General features: G+C 53.6%; 1 long non-coding RNA gene across 1 annotated transcript; it reads right to left on the bottom strand.

Annotated features, from left to right (window-relative positions):
* Positions 1-5460: 5460 nt before the first annotated feature.
* Positions 5461-10131, bottom strand: LOC123522411. The gene is made up of 2 exons (XR_006680677.1): positions 9972-10131; positions 5461-5615 (listed from the first exon to the last, which is right to left on the bottom strand). It is a non-coding gene; the product is annotated as an uncharacterized LOC123522411 (long non-coding RNA).
* Between the last annotated feature and the right edge of the window lie 3201 nt (positions 10132-13332).

The following is a 13332-nucleotide window of genomic DNA, read 5'->3' as shown; positions in this document are numbered from 1 at the left end:
AGCTCTGCTTCTCCAGAGCTGCTGCCACCGAAGCGGAGATTTGCCTGCCGCGCTCCCCATCCCTGAATCACAGGGATGAGGCTTTTCTTTGATTGGAAACTGAGACCAAGCGCCTGTCCTGCTCCGCCTTCACCTCGCTGAGCCACAGTCTCCTCACCGGGAGAAGTGAGGATGGAGGTCGCTGGAGGGAAGGGGCAGGGGGTGCTAGGGAGGTTTAAAGCCCCAGCTTGTCAGACTTGTCAGGTCCCTTCCCTGTGGCCCCAACCCCAGCAGCCTTCAATCACTGCCTCTTCCTTCTGTGTGCACGGGAGGCCGGGACTCCTCCTCCCTGATGGAGCACTCTCAGGCGAGTGCGGTCCTTCATTCATTCTTCCAACTCCTCTCTCTTCTTCTGAGGACCGCCTAGAGAAGAGGGGTGATGCTCTAACCCGGAGCCCCCACCACCACGGGTGCCCCTAAGTGGATGCTTCAAGATTCTGACGGGAAACAGATAACCCCCACCCCCACCACCCCCAAGGCTCCACTGATGACAGAGGAGCTTTCAAAGGTATAGCTATGGTCCCCCCAACGCCCCCTAGTCTGGAAGGCAGTTCGACCCATGGCAGCCACACGCGTCACGGAGGAGATCTTCTTCATAGAGTTTGCTTGCTGCGGAATCAGGCCAGCTGCTCTTTCCGCGGGTTTGAACCGCCAACCTCTAGAGCTGTGCCATGTAGGGACCTTACAGACAGGAGTCAGGGAAGCAGGCAGGGCTTATGAGGCACTAGGCAGCTCCCAAAGAGCAAGAGACGGGAACAGTGCCACTAGAGCACCGAAGCCACAACCCCCTGCTGGGACCTTAGCCAGGCATGAAGGTAGGTAGATGGGGAGGCTAGCACCCTGAGCCTTCTCACCCCCTTTTTGCCAGGATCTCCTTTAGCCAAATCCCACTAGAAGCAAGAAGATGGGGAAGCCGGTGGTGCATGCCAGCTAGATCCGTCTCCTGGGACACAGAGCAGCACTAAGAGCAGATCTGGTCCCCAGGTAAAGGCAATGATCCCCGCCCCCACCCTACTCCTGTGACTCCCTGCTCCCTATGCTGGGCGCTGGGCCTTATCTCGGCCGGCTGCTGCCCTGCTGGCAACAACGAATGACTGGCAGGGAGATCAGAGACTTATCACCAAAGACTTGTCACCAAAGACAAGGCAGGTGAGATCCAGGCAGAGCACGACTCAGGGGAGCAGGCAGCCCTGGAAGGGTTGGGGGGGTCACTCTCAGCTCAGAGAGGAGGACAGCGCTGGATTCAGGGTGCTGCGTGGGATGCCAGCGGCTCCCCAAACACGGATGGCACCACTGCCTTCCTTCCCTCTGTGGACTATGAGCCCCCCTACACACCACACACACACACATAGGGGGCAGGGATTTTGCCTTGTTCTCCCTCATCGCCTAGCACACCCTGAGACACACAATCAGAACTTATCGAAGAAGTGAGTGGATAACAAGTCAACGAGTGAGCTTGCCCTTCAAGCACAAGGACACCCACCCTCAGGCCCACCCCCGGCTGGAGCACTATTGAAGGAAAGACAGACAGCATTTGCTAGAAAAGTTTTTATTTCGATCATCCATCCACCACCTCAGACTTTCCATGCAGCTGGCCACCCGAGCCTACAATCGGTCTCCAAACTGTCCAGAAGGCTGCGCTCAAATGCACTTCACTTGGCTCCTCTTGACATGGCGGGGCACGGGGATCAGGGAACCGCAAGTTACGAGCACTTTTCCCGGAGAAATCTTGATCCGTGGCAAACGGTCTGTGCTACTCCCGGCTGGAGCCCTTGGCAAGAGATGGGAGGAGAGACTGACAGTGCCAAGGAGGCAGCTGAAGGATGGTCACCCTGGGAGCCGCCGCTCCGGCTTGCTTGTTCCGATGGGCCATAAAGACGATGACGAGGGAGGCAGGGGAAAGGGGAGGAGGGCTGCCAGAACAACAAACCGAGCTCCCAAGCACAGTGGTGGTGCCAGGCCCACCTGCACACAGACTCTGGGGCCAGGCGTCTGGGCTCGTCATCCCTGCGCTCCCACTTGCTCATTTGGTGGTGGAGAAGAAGGGAGGCGTTAACAGTCAAGGAACTATTCCCCCCAGGGCGAGGGTCCTGGTCAGCCCCATGTGGTGTGGGTGTCTTTACATAAAATCAAGCCAAACGGGTGGATTCTCATCTCCCAAGGCCTTGCTCTGTACCAAGCCCAGCCTCAGAGGCCGCTCAGGTTGCCTGTGAGAAGCGAGCTCATGCAGATGAAAATCATAACGTGTTCAAGTTGGTTATTTGTCATCAAGCTCATGTGAGGGGCTTGACTTAGCAGGGAGTGGAGGGGGTTGCGAACAGGCTGTCAATCGACAACTTTTGATTATCTGCCTGGCTGTCAACATCACCAGCTCCTTGGCTTGTTCAAGTGTCTTGTTGACAACTTCCAGGCCTTCCATGGGCCCTCCCACACACACAGACAGCGCAGCTCGGCAAAGCTGGGAGGGAGGGGGGTGGGGTGGGAGGGGGAAGCGCCTTGAAAAGTAGAGGGGGCTCTTCTTTTCCTACCCCGAGGCGGGCACAGCCACAGGACAGCAAGCTGTGAGTGGGGGTGCTGGCACTTCTACCTCATCTGGCTTTGTTTGGCGGGGCCCGAGGACAAGACAGGGGTAGCACAGAGACAATGTGTCAGAAGCTCAGAAAGATGAGTCAGGGTTTATCACGAGGGCCTGGACATCACGAGGGAAGACATGAAAACAAAGGCGCATCCCAGTGTCAACATGTCCTGTCAATCACTGCTATCTCAGTGTGGGGGGGGGCGGCGGTAATCCTTCCCCCCTCCGGATCTCAATCTTGTCATCTTTAAATGGCCAGTTGACCTCATGCCAGGAGTACAGAGCGGGGAGAGATGTGTTTAGACGAATTGTTGGGCATATTGGCTGATCCACTAAACCAGCGGTTCTCGACCTGTGGGTTGCGATCCCTTTGGGGGGTTGAACGACCCTTTCACAGGGATCACCCAATTCATAACAGTAGCAAAATTACCGTGATGAAGTAGCAACGAAAATAATGTTATGGTTGGGGGGGGTCACCACCACATGAGGAACTGTATGAAAGGGGGGCGGCATGAGTTAGGTTGAGGACCACAGCACTAAATGGTAGTTAGCATTGCACGATCGGCACACCATCCCCTCCAGGAGCTAAAGAAGTGCTGACTCTACACATTTTCTTCCCAGAGCACACAGCAAGTACTTACTCGGTCACTTACTCCTTCATTCAATCCATGTTCACAGAGCTCGCACCACGGGCCATGCTGTGGCTCCCTTGTGTCTGTCTGACTCTCACCACTAGAGTTGCAAGGTTCACAGGGGCAGGAACGGAGTCAGCTGGGTCCAACTGATGCTGAATAAATACTTGCCCGGTGCGTGAATGGACTGGACCCAAAACCTATCTGCAAGACTGAGATGGGCCAGGCAAGGAGGTAGGGCCGAGACCTGGGGTCAGTCTCGCCTCAGGCCTTCCCTCGGCTCCAAGATATTGGAGGATGTCTCCTGATCTGAGCCAGGGACTCTGTCTTCAATGGGAAAGATACCAACTTTTCAACTCGGGCTTCTCTGGAACCCGAGGAGAAGGGTCTGAGTCCCCAGATTTGAACCAAGGCAACAATTACAGAGAGAACCAATGGAGCGAGGAGTTAGTGTCCCCACCTCAGTGAGTGTAACAGAGGGAGATGAGGCCAGTTGGGTTCACATAATAAACCCAGAAGAAGACATATCCGAAGATCCTGGCTCTCAGGCGTGTGGGCCACTTCCATCCATAAGACACACCAATCTTGCCCAAAGGCCTCACTCTCCATGGCTCTGGCTTCTAGAAACTCAAGAATAAAGCTGGGGGGCGGGGGGAGCAGTTGAGCTGGAGCAGGAAGCCATGGACGGAGACAAAGGCCAGGCACTGTCTGCCCTGGCTGCCCCCCAAGCCAAACTTGCATCGCGCACAGGCAACATGGGGGCAGCTCCCAAGCAGCAGCTCAAGAAGATAAATTGACCCCAGAAGGTATGGGGCTGGGTCCCTTCTCCCCTGACAGCTCTCCCTGTGTGTTTTTTCTGGCACAAGAAACATTCTGTCTTCTTGTATAAATAAGGGAAATTTATGTCCATGTTCCTCCTCCTCCTCCCTGGTGGGCCACAAGGAAGGGGCTTGTGGGGGAAGAGGGGCCTCAGATTCCAGATACAAATGTGGAAAGACTTGAGGGAGTCAGGGGGATTCCTTTGCCCACTTTGGCTCTGGCCCCAGCTGTCCTCTCCCGCTGCCTTTTTGACCCTCTGGATGGTGAGAAAGGTGGAGAAAAGGTGCAGGCCACTCTTTCCCCAGGCCCGGGGGAAGCTGCTCTCCCAGGCTGAGAGCCAACATAGACAGAAAGGGCAAAGGGGACATTGGACAAATGTGGCTTTGCTGTCACGGAGCATTCATGAGAGAGACATGCGTCCCTCTGCTTGGATAGGGCTGGTGATTTCTGTACTTCTTGGCTTGCAGAGGCCACCGAATATGGTGGCGAGGGGATGGCTTGGATCCATGAAATGGACAAAATAATGAATCATGTGACCTTAAGCCATTCACGGCCACTCTGTAAGCCTAAGGGAATGAACCTTACTAAGGGTTTTCAAACTGGTGTGAGCTGGGGGGGTCCTTTCTTTAAGACCCAACATGTAACATAGGTCTCCTGATGAGCTGCTTGAGTTAAAGACAGAGGGGGGATGGGAGCCCCAAGTGTCTAGGCCTCTGGCGACTGAAAGGACTTCGCCAAGTAAAGTTCAAGATGGTCTCCAAGGTCCCTCCCCGCCCTGTCCTCAGGAAGAGATCTGACCCCGGCTGAAGACTGGAATCTTCGGCACATACCATGGGTTCACACCCCAGCTCTCTCACTTCCTGTGTGCCTTATGACACCTTGCCCTTTTCTTTTTCTGCGCTCCGATTCCTCATTTGTAAACTGAAATAATGATACTGACCTCAGAAGACCGTCACAAGGGTCCTATGAAATAATGTGCCTGCAATCCTGAGCATCTTGTCAGACAATAAATGTTCTGTTGGGGTCCCTGGGTTGTGCCAATGGTTAACACACTTGATTACTAATCAAAAGATTGGAGAGACCCACTCAGAGTGCCTGGGAAGAGAGGCCTGGCAATCTACTTCTGAAAAACCAGCCATCGAAGACCCTCTGGAGCACAGCTCTGCTCCGACAGGCATGGGGGTGCCTTGAGTTGGACCGGATTCTTTAACAACTGGTGGAGGATCTGATGTAATCATGTTGGTGAACGATATGATGTAATCATGTTGGCGAATAATGTGATGTCATCATGTTGGTGAGTTTACATTGCTTAATCCGATGTGAGAAGGTATAGTAGTCAGGATGATAGAAAACAACTATCACCAAAAAAAAAAGGCCCCTGAACACCACAGCACGTCAGAAACAGACGTTTATTTCTCACAGTCGGCTGGAAGGGAGGGGTCTAGGATGGCAGGCAGCTCAACTTCACCTTCTCCAGCAGGCACTTGGGTTCCTTTCATATTGTCACTTTGCCCTCTCAGAGATGAGGTCAAGCTCGGGGTCAGATGCATCTGGTTCCAAGTTCATGAAAGAGAACAGAAAGGCGACCTTAACAATGTCTTACTGCTTTGATCACATCACCCACCTCAGATTCCTCTCTGGTCCTGCCTGGCGGGCAGCAGAGACATCTGGGCAATGGAGCCTCCAGCTGGGTAGCTCCATGCTCAGAGATAACACCACTTTTGGGCAACAAGGGGAAATGGCTTTCTCTAGGAAGGGGAAGTCACCAACCAGAAAATAATGTGATTCCTGGTCCAGTGGGTGCCATTCATCCCAAATCAGCCGTCCCAAGAAAGTGACTTGGGAGCCTCCCTCTAGGGAGACTGCCTTTCTCGCCATCTCCCTCATGTGGACATGAAGAAAGTTTATGACGCCCTGGCCATTTGCTCTCTCAGTTTCACTCCGTCTAGCCCTTGTTCCCAGGGACGAGAGGTGGCTCCAGCTGTGGGGGTAGCAATGACCTGACATGGGAGAGAAAGACTAGACCAGGGCAGGGAGCTCAAGCTGAGCGTGACTTTTGTTGCCAGACAAACCCAGCTACCTACCAATCAAGCGACCTTAGGTGGGGATTGGATTCTTTGAGCCTTAAATGACTCTTGTGGAAAGGAAACTAAGGAAGCCATTTTGCAAGGTTGTCATAAGCATTAAATAAGATAACGTATGTGTCTAGCATACGGTCGTCCCTCAATAAATGACAACTAACTTTACTTGGTGGAAGCAACACAAAGCTAAGCCAAATCTGAGACATGCCCCCCTTGCTCCCATCGGGCCTTCCTTCCTCTCCTTCCTTAAGAAACACCCAGTGCTCTCCCTTGCCTCCACTTTCCATCCTCAGTCCTTTCCCATCTGAATGCTCACCTGCATTCTCTTCCAGGAAGTCTTCCTACACTGAAAACGTCCCACTTGGCTTCTTCCTACCCTTAGACCTCCCCTTCAAGCTACCCTATGGTCTGGGCCCAACCTTGGCCAGTTCTCCTTGCACATATCCCAACTTCCCTTTCAGAAAGTTCCAGCCCCCTTCTGCAGGAAGTGTGGAACCAATAGGAAGAGAGTTCAGATCTGCCATCAGGCATATTAGAATTCAGACTCCAACTCGACCACTTTATAACTTTGGCCAGTCACTTTGCCTCTTGGGACTTCTGCTTTCCCTCACCTCTAAAGTGAGTTCAGGTATATGCAGACTGGCAACCAATCATAGGATGTTTAGTAAACCTCATTCACCTTTGCTCTGCCCAACCTCCCTATCTCCAGGAACGTGTGCCTCCCAGCCAGGTATCCATCCTCTCTCAACACCCGCCGGTGAGGACTAGCTCCCAACCAAAAGGACATATTAGACCAAGAAAATAATTCCCAGATCACTAGGGAAAAATAAGCAACTTATCATTTAAGTCTGTGAGCCCGGCAGGGGACCACTGACCCAAGAGGCAGACCAGAAACCTAAGAAGAACTCAAGTGTCCCAGCTCCCAGGACCAGGGGGTCTCGCTTCCCCTGCCCTCATCCCCAGCAGCTGTGGTTGTTAAACCAGATTCAACAGGGATGGAGATGAGGGAGCTGCACTGAGCTCTCACAAGAGTGGCACACTATGCCCCTATCCAGCTTTCTTCATCAGAAGAGCAACAACCTCAATTATGAGTCATGCTGGTATTGTGCTTACTCTGGGACCAACATCGTTCTAGTTGCTTATTTTGGGATGAACATTATTCTAGGGATTTCACACACGGACTCATTTAATCCTTACAACAACCTAGAAGGTAGGGATGATTATCTCCATTTACAGAGAAGGAAACCGAAGCACAGAGAGGTTAAGGAATTTGGCTAGATTCGTGCAACTGGTATAAGCCAGAGCTGAGATTCAAAGCCAGGCAGGCTACCTCCAGAATCCCTGGTCATATCCTCTCTGCTGTAAGGACAAACATTCGCTGGTAGCTTTTATGTGCCATGTCCTGTGTAATGCATATTATATGCATTGCATTTAATCCTCAAACTATACCCTGAGAAGCATACTATTCTTATTATTATCATTCCTGGTTTTGTAGGTCAAGGAACTAAGAGAGAAAAAATAAGGAACTGACCTAAAGTCCAACAGCTAAATCGCTTCGGTGCCCGTAACTGCTTCACCTCACTGCCCCTCCCCACCCTGACTGCCCAGCTCCCTCCCTCTCTCTGGGTGGGTTTTTGAGCCCCAAGTGCCTTCCTTCACAAATCTGCCTGACCCCACCTCCCATAATCCTGCTCTCCAGCTGCCCTTGTTCATATCATCTGTTCTAGCCCTGCTTTGCCCCAAACGCCTTTCCTTCCCACTAAATGGCCCCCCAAACCCTTAAGTCCCTCTCCCTCTGTTGGGTGCCACCTTCTCCCACAGCTCATGCTGCACCCTATGAATTTCACCAAAAACACCACCCCAGAGTGCTCCCTCCTGGGCCTGCTTCACCACCACCCCCACCCCCACCCCACCCCGCCCTCAGGGAGCCACCAAAGTGACTGAGCTGAAGAGCCAGAAATAAAATCTTCATTCTACTCCCCTGCCTCCTCTTGCCATTACTCATCTGTGAATCCAAGGCGAAGAAGGGAGTGAAAGTTCAGAGCGTTCATTTAATATTAACAAATTGAAATGAATTCTTTTAATGCCAATTAAGTTGGAGCAGCCCCTTATTAATAGTAATTTAGATTCATACTGGGGAGAAGCAGGGACGGGGGGCTGCGCCAAATGTGCCCAGAATGTCAATGTGACAACTGAGAGGGGAGGAGTGAGACTTGGGGCCCGGAGGAGGAGCTGGGATCCATCCCCCTCAGTAGACAAAGTCATCAGCCGGCCGCAGGTTTTTAGGAAAGAATGTGTTGCTCTTGCTCACATTGAGACTGCCAGTTTCTTTCTGGGACCATGATGACCCTTATCAACTGGAATGATTACACGCCATTTTCATGATGTCCTTCCTCTCAAGGCTATAAGGAAATTTCTCAGAGCTGAGATTTACTCCAAATTCCCCTATGCCAAACCTCACTAAAGAAAAGCAACCAAGTCTCCAGACTAACTCTCTCCTCTTCTTTGGTGTTCTTTTAAAGTCAGGGCTAGGGAGGCATTAAAATAGGGTCCCCCCATCCCTGAGACCTCCACCTTAAGCAAAAGGAAAGGAGAGATAAACACTGTATGACTCTTCTGGAAATCTCCCCTTAGGAGGTAAGGGGCCTAACAGGCGGACTTAGCTACACCCATAAGCTACACCCACTCCTTAGGAGAGGGAGGGAGGGAGGGAAGGAGGGAGAGAGTTTGCCTTTTTCTTAGCGCTTGGAGGTACGAGAATTAAAAATCCAATTCTGTATTTACCAGAGAGTTGTCCAGAATAGAGTCAAGTGGAAAGATCTAACCATGGACTGAAAAGTTTAAATATAAATTCTGCTGTCCTTGACTGGGCTGACCTGGGGGTTGGACCAGAAATGCTCAGAAGAGGAATGTAGGCTCTGCCTCCAAGAGCCCGTTTTCTTCTTCCCAGGCACCCCCTCCCCCTCAATACCTTAATTTTTCCGTGCCACGCTGAAAGGAGGTGGAAGACAAGTCAAATTTAAAGCTGCAAATTGGGGGGCTCTGAGGCGGAGTGCAAAGAGAGTTGTGGAAGGGGCAGGAAATACATTAAATGGTGACGTTTATGAAAGAAAAACCCTTACAGAGGTTTAGCATACAAAATATTAACTTTCCAGGTCGGTTTTAAAGGGAAGCAAAGTACATCAGAATGGCAACATAATAAGCAAAAATGAGGAAGATGCATGTACCCAGTACATGGTTTCTTCAAAAAGGAGGGATAGGAATGAATCGCGAGGACTGGTTCACATCCCCACTGACCCAAACAATGAATCATTTACAAAACAAAAGAGAAATTAACACAAAACGAAAGCCCCCTCCACACACACACACACCCAATGAGGGAGAAAAACAAATGAGTATACTTAGTTCCGTGATTATTTTAAACTATCGAAATCTTAGAGAAGGAAAGGAGAAAGGGTGAAATGGACAGCAGAAAGAAGTACAACTTACAAAAACAAGGGGGACAACTTATCCTCAAAGAAAAGTAAACTCGCCACCAACAGAACGCTGCTCCCCAGGACAGGGGAGTATGCGGAGGTTCAATTTTTTTTTTAAGAGAGAGAAAAGTACCGCCCTCTCCCAAGAAAAGTCTATTAATCGAAAACGAATCTTTCTCTAAATCTGAAAAGGATTACACAAAAGAATACGAAACGAGTGTTTCTCTCGCATCTAGGCAAAGTCGGATTTAAATCGTCTACTGGGACGTGGAAGGGGCACCTTGTGTACAGGTGCCAAACAGGACGGCAGGGGTAGGGGGGGAATGGAAGAGGGGTGAGTTTGGCTTACCTTCCTCGCCGTGGGGCGCCCGAGGGCCCGACGGGGGTGGAGGGACCCCTCGAGAGCTTGCCTGCTTGTTGGAGGAAAGGCGGAAAGGGGAATTCGGGTGCCAGAGGACGAATGATGAGGGCAGAAGGGCTGGGGGTGCCCCTCTCCCCACCCCAGTCGGCCAGCCTCCCTCCTTCCCTCCCTCCCTCCGGTACCCAGGCCCAGGGAGCTACTGAAAGTTACAAATTGCTTCCATTATTAGCTCATCCCGGGCGGCCTGGTCATTGGCCGGCCTGGGACCACGTGGTCCCGCGTACCAATCGATCGAATTTCTAGTTGCAATTCTCCGTCCCTTGGCTTCGGCGAGAAACTGGGGTGGGGTGGGGCGGGGGGAACAGTGGCGCGGGGACTGGGGAGGGGCTAAGATAGGAGGGAGTCTCTGCGCCCCTTCACCCTCCCTCTAAGCCCTGAGCGCTGCCCCAGAAGGGTGGAGGGAATGTTGTGGGCTGGGACGCACCCGGGAGGGCAAAACTATGGGGAGCTAGAGGCGTCCTGGGGGACTGGGGACGGTCTCCTAGTTCCCCAGGCCCGCAGGACCGGCCGCGATCGCCACACCCACCACAGCGCCCACAGTGCCCGGGGACACCCCTGGACTAGCAGCCTGCCCCTCCAGCCCGGGCGCGAGAATGTCCCTCTTGGGACCACTGCTCAGCCCTGCACTCCTGGGACAGGGGTTCCAACCCCGGCTTTCTGTAGATCGCACTGACTCCCGCGCCTGCGCCCTCAGGAGCGCCCCCCACCCCCGACCCCAGGGCCGAACTTGCGCCTCTCCGGGAATAGTTTGAGAAACGGATAAACTTTTCAGTGGATGAACACAAGAGGAGCCCGTCTGGAGCAGGTGAGCTGGACCCAGGAGGGGTGCGCTTCGCCTGGGAACCATCTGTCTCTCCTGGTCTCTATCGCCCCCTCCTCGTCGCGAGTGCCCCCGAAGACAGACAGACAGACACACACACACACACACCACACTCACACCACACACTCACGCTGAGGGCCTGAGGAGTTGGGCGTCTGTCTAGAGCCTCAGCCTTTTGCTCCCCCGAGTTTGGGGACTAATGTGCAGCTGTGGAGAGGGAGGCGTGAGAGAGGACCACTTCTGAGACTAGGGAGGAGGGGAGAAATTGGGGGCCCAGGAGGCCCGGAGAATTCGAGGGAGATAACTTCTTGCTCTAAACGCCGTTTGCGGGAAGTTCCCAGAAGTTTGGGAGGGAGGTGGGGAAGGCAGGATGGCGAGGGCGGGACCTGGGCTTTCTATTCTAAGGCGCATTTCCTTGCTTCCCCTTTGGGACTGATTCCGGATGTAGAGAAGCCCATCGGGATCCCAAATCGAGTCCCCCTAGTCATTCCTTAGAGGCGCTTGGAGATCCCCCAGGGGCTCCGCGGGACTGGAGTGAAGTACCTACCCACTGCAAGCAGGGGAGTCTCAGACTCTGGGCTGGGGGCGGAGGGCGGCCCCCAGCTGTTGCCAGGGACCGCCTGTGCCCTAACTGCCTGAGACCTCCTGCTGCTTTTAAATTAGCTGTGGCCCAGAGGGTCCGGCTCTCAAATCTCTTCTTTATTCTAGCTTTTAAAATCCAATTGCACTCACAGGACCATTTCCCTAAACTGAAGTCAAGTGAATACCCCTTCCCCACACACACACATACACACACACCCCAACACAAACTGCAGCACACCGTTCCCACAGTCTCCACCCTCCAAAGGCGCAAGGGAAAAGTGCACGCCGGGTGCCCCCCACCCCCAGAGGAGCGTGTGGAGGAAAGATGGGGGACCTCTCCAAGCGGAGTCCAGGGCAGAGGGTGGGCTCAGAGAGCGCAGCTCCACGGGGGTTGGGGGTGGGGGGCGAGGACAGCGTGGGCGTCGTGGAGGGGCTGGTGGGCCACAGGGGCAGGCTGGGGGAACAGGCCAGGGCGAGGCCGCTGCAGGTGCAAAGCCCGGGACTCCCCAGCCCAGCCCCTCAGCGACCCTGGCTGGCAGGGAGCCCCGCCCGAGCGAGGGCCGGGGGCGGAGATCTGCGGTGCTGACCCCTCTGGGGAAAGCAAGGCCAGGAACCAGGCGGGTATCAGACTGGGCTTGCATCCTGTGGAGAGAGGGTCAGGAGAGGACGGGGTTCCTCCCTGCAGCGCCTGATGTCTTCCCTCCCTCCCCACGCCCAAACCTCCACAGGCCACAGCGGCCTGCGCCGCCAGGAGCCGCCACGCGGCCCAAGCCTTTGTGTTGTCTGCTCCGGAGCAGCTTCGGGGCTTTTGCTGCCAGCGGCCAGGGCCAGAGCTCGGGCTGGTCTCAGAAGCAGACCGGCCTAGCTGGGGGCTTTCCTGGAGCCACCTGGGCTGGTGTCCTGGAAACCAGGGTCTTGTCCTGGTTAGATGTGAAGACAACCAATATTCAAAACATACCTCTTCCCCTTTTCCCATCACTCACCTTGTTCTTCTCCAGCCTAGAGGAGTGGGGTGTTAGGCCTCATCCTTCCTTATTCCCCAAACCACAAGTCCCTTAGGGCTGTCTTTTCTGGGTTCCCAGCCGGGCTTTGTGACCGGCCCTCCCACCCCAGCACCCCTCTTTGCCACAGTTCTTTGGTGTTCCCATCCCCTTCTCCAAATTGATGGAGGGGCAATGGGTGACCCCAGGCTACCCTAAGCCTGTGGCAGGGAGCTGTGGACCCAGCCACCAAGTCTCAGCAGGCAGAGAGCCTCCCCAACCGTGAGCTGCTGGGATTGCCCCCAAGTTTAGGGAATTGAGGATGGATGGCATGAGAGATGGTTGGCTCTACACTGACCAGAAACCGGATCTGCTGGCAGGGCCACTTGATGCCATCTGCCTATTGCTGAGAGAGGATTTTGGAACAAAGGAAGATGGAAAGGTCGGGAAAACAGCCCAACAGCTGGAGATGTTCAGAGCAACAAAGGGGACGACTGGGGAGAGGAGGGAAGGATGCTGGGAAAGGCCCAGAGCTGGCGGCAGAAAGGGACTCCCTCCCAGAGGGCCGGGCAGAGCAAGGACAGGGAGAGGACGTTGCTAAAGGCTAGCACCGGGAAGCCAGGTAAGGTTGGTCTGTTTCTTAATGAGAGAATATGAGCAGAAAGGCAGGGAAAAGAAAGGAAGCCGAGAATGTGAAAGAGGTGAAGGCACGGAGAAGGGGGAGCAAGGGACATAAAGATAAAAAAAATGATTGGACTGTTGGATTGTGTGAGGTGTCGACTGTGTCCTGATGAAACTGTTTAAAAGAAAGAAAGAACAAAGGTGAGAGAAAATGGAAGTGATCGAGAGAGAGGAAGGTAGGAAAGAAGGCAGGAGAAATATAAAGAATCAAAAGGTGAAGGTGGGG

This window comes from Echinops telfairi, unplaced genomic scaffold (genome assembly GCF_000313985.2).
Source record: "Echinops telfairi isolate 266 unplaced genomic scaffold, ASM31398v2 ScPeMD7_7404;HRSCAF=8442, whole genome shotgun sequence".
NCBI lineage: Eukaryota > Metazoa > Chordata > Mammalia > Afrosoricida > Tenrecidae > Echinops > Echinops telfairi.
The sequence above is the reverse complement of the archived record's forward strand: the minus strand, read 5'-3'. Positions and strand labels throughout refer to the sequence as shown.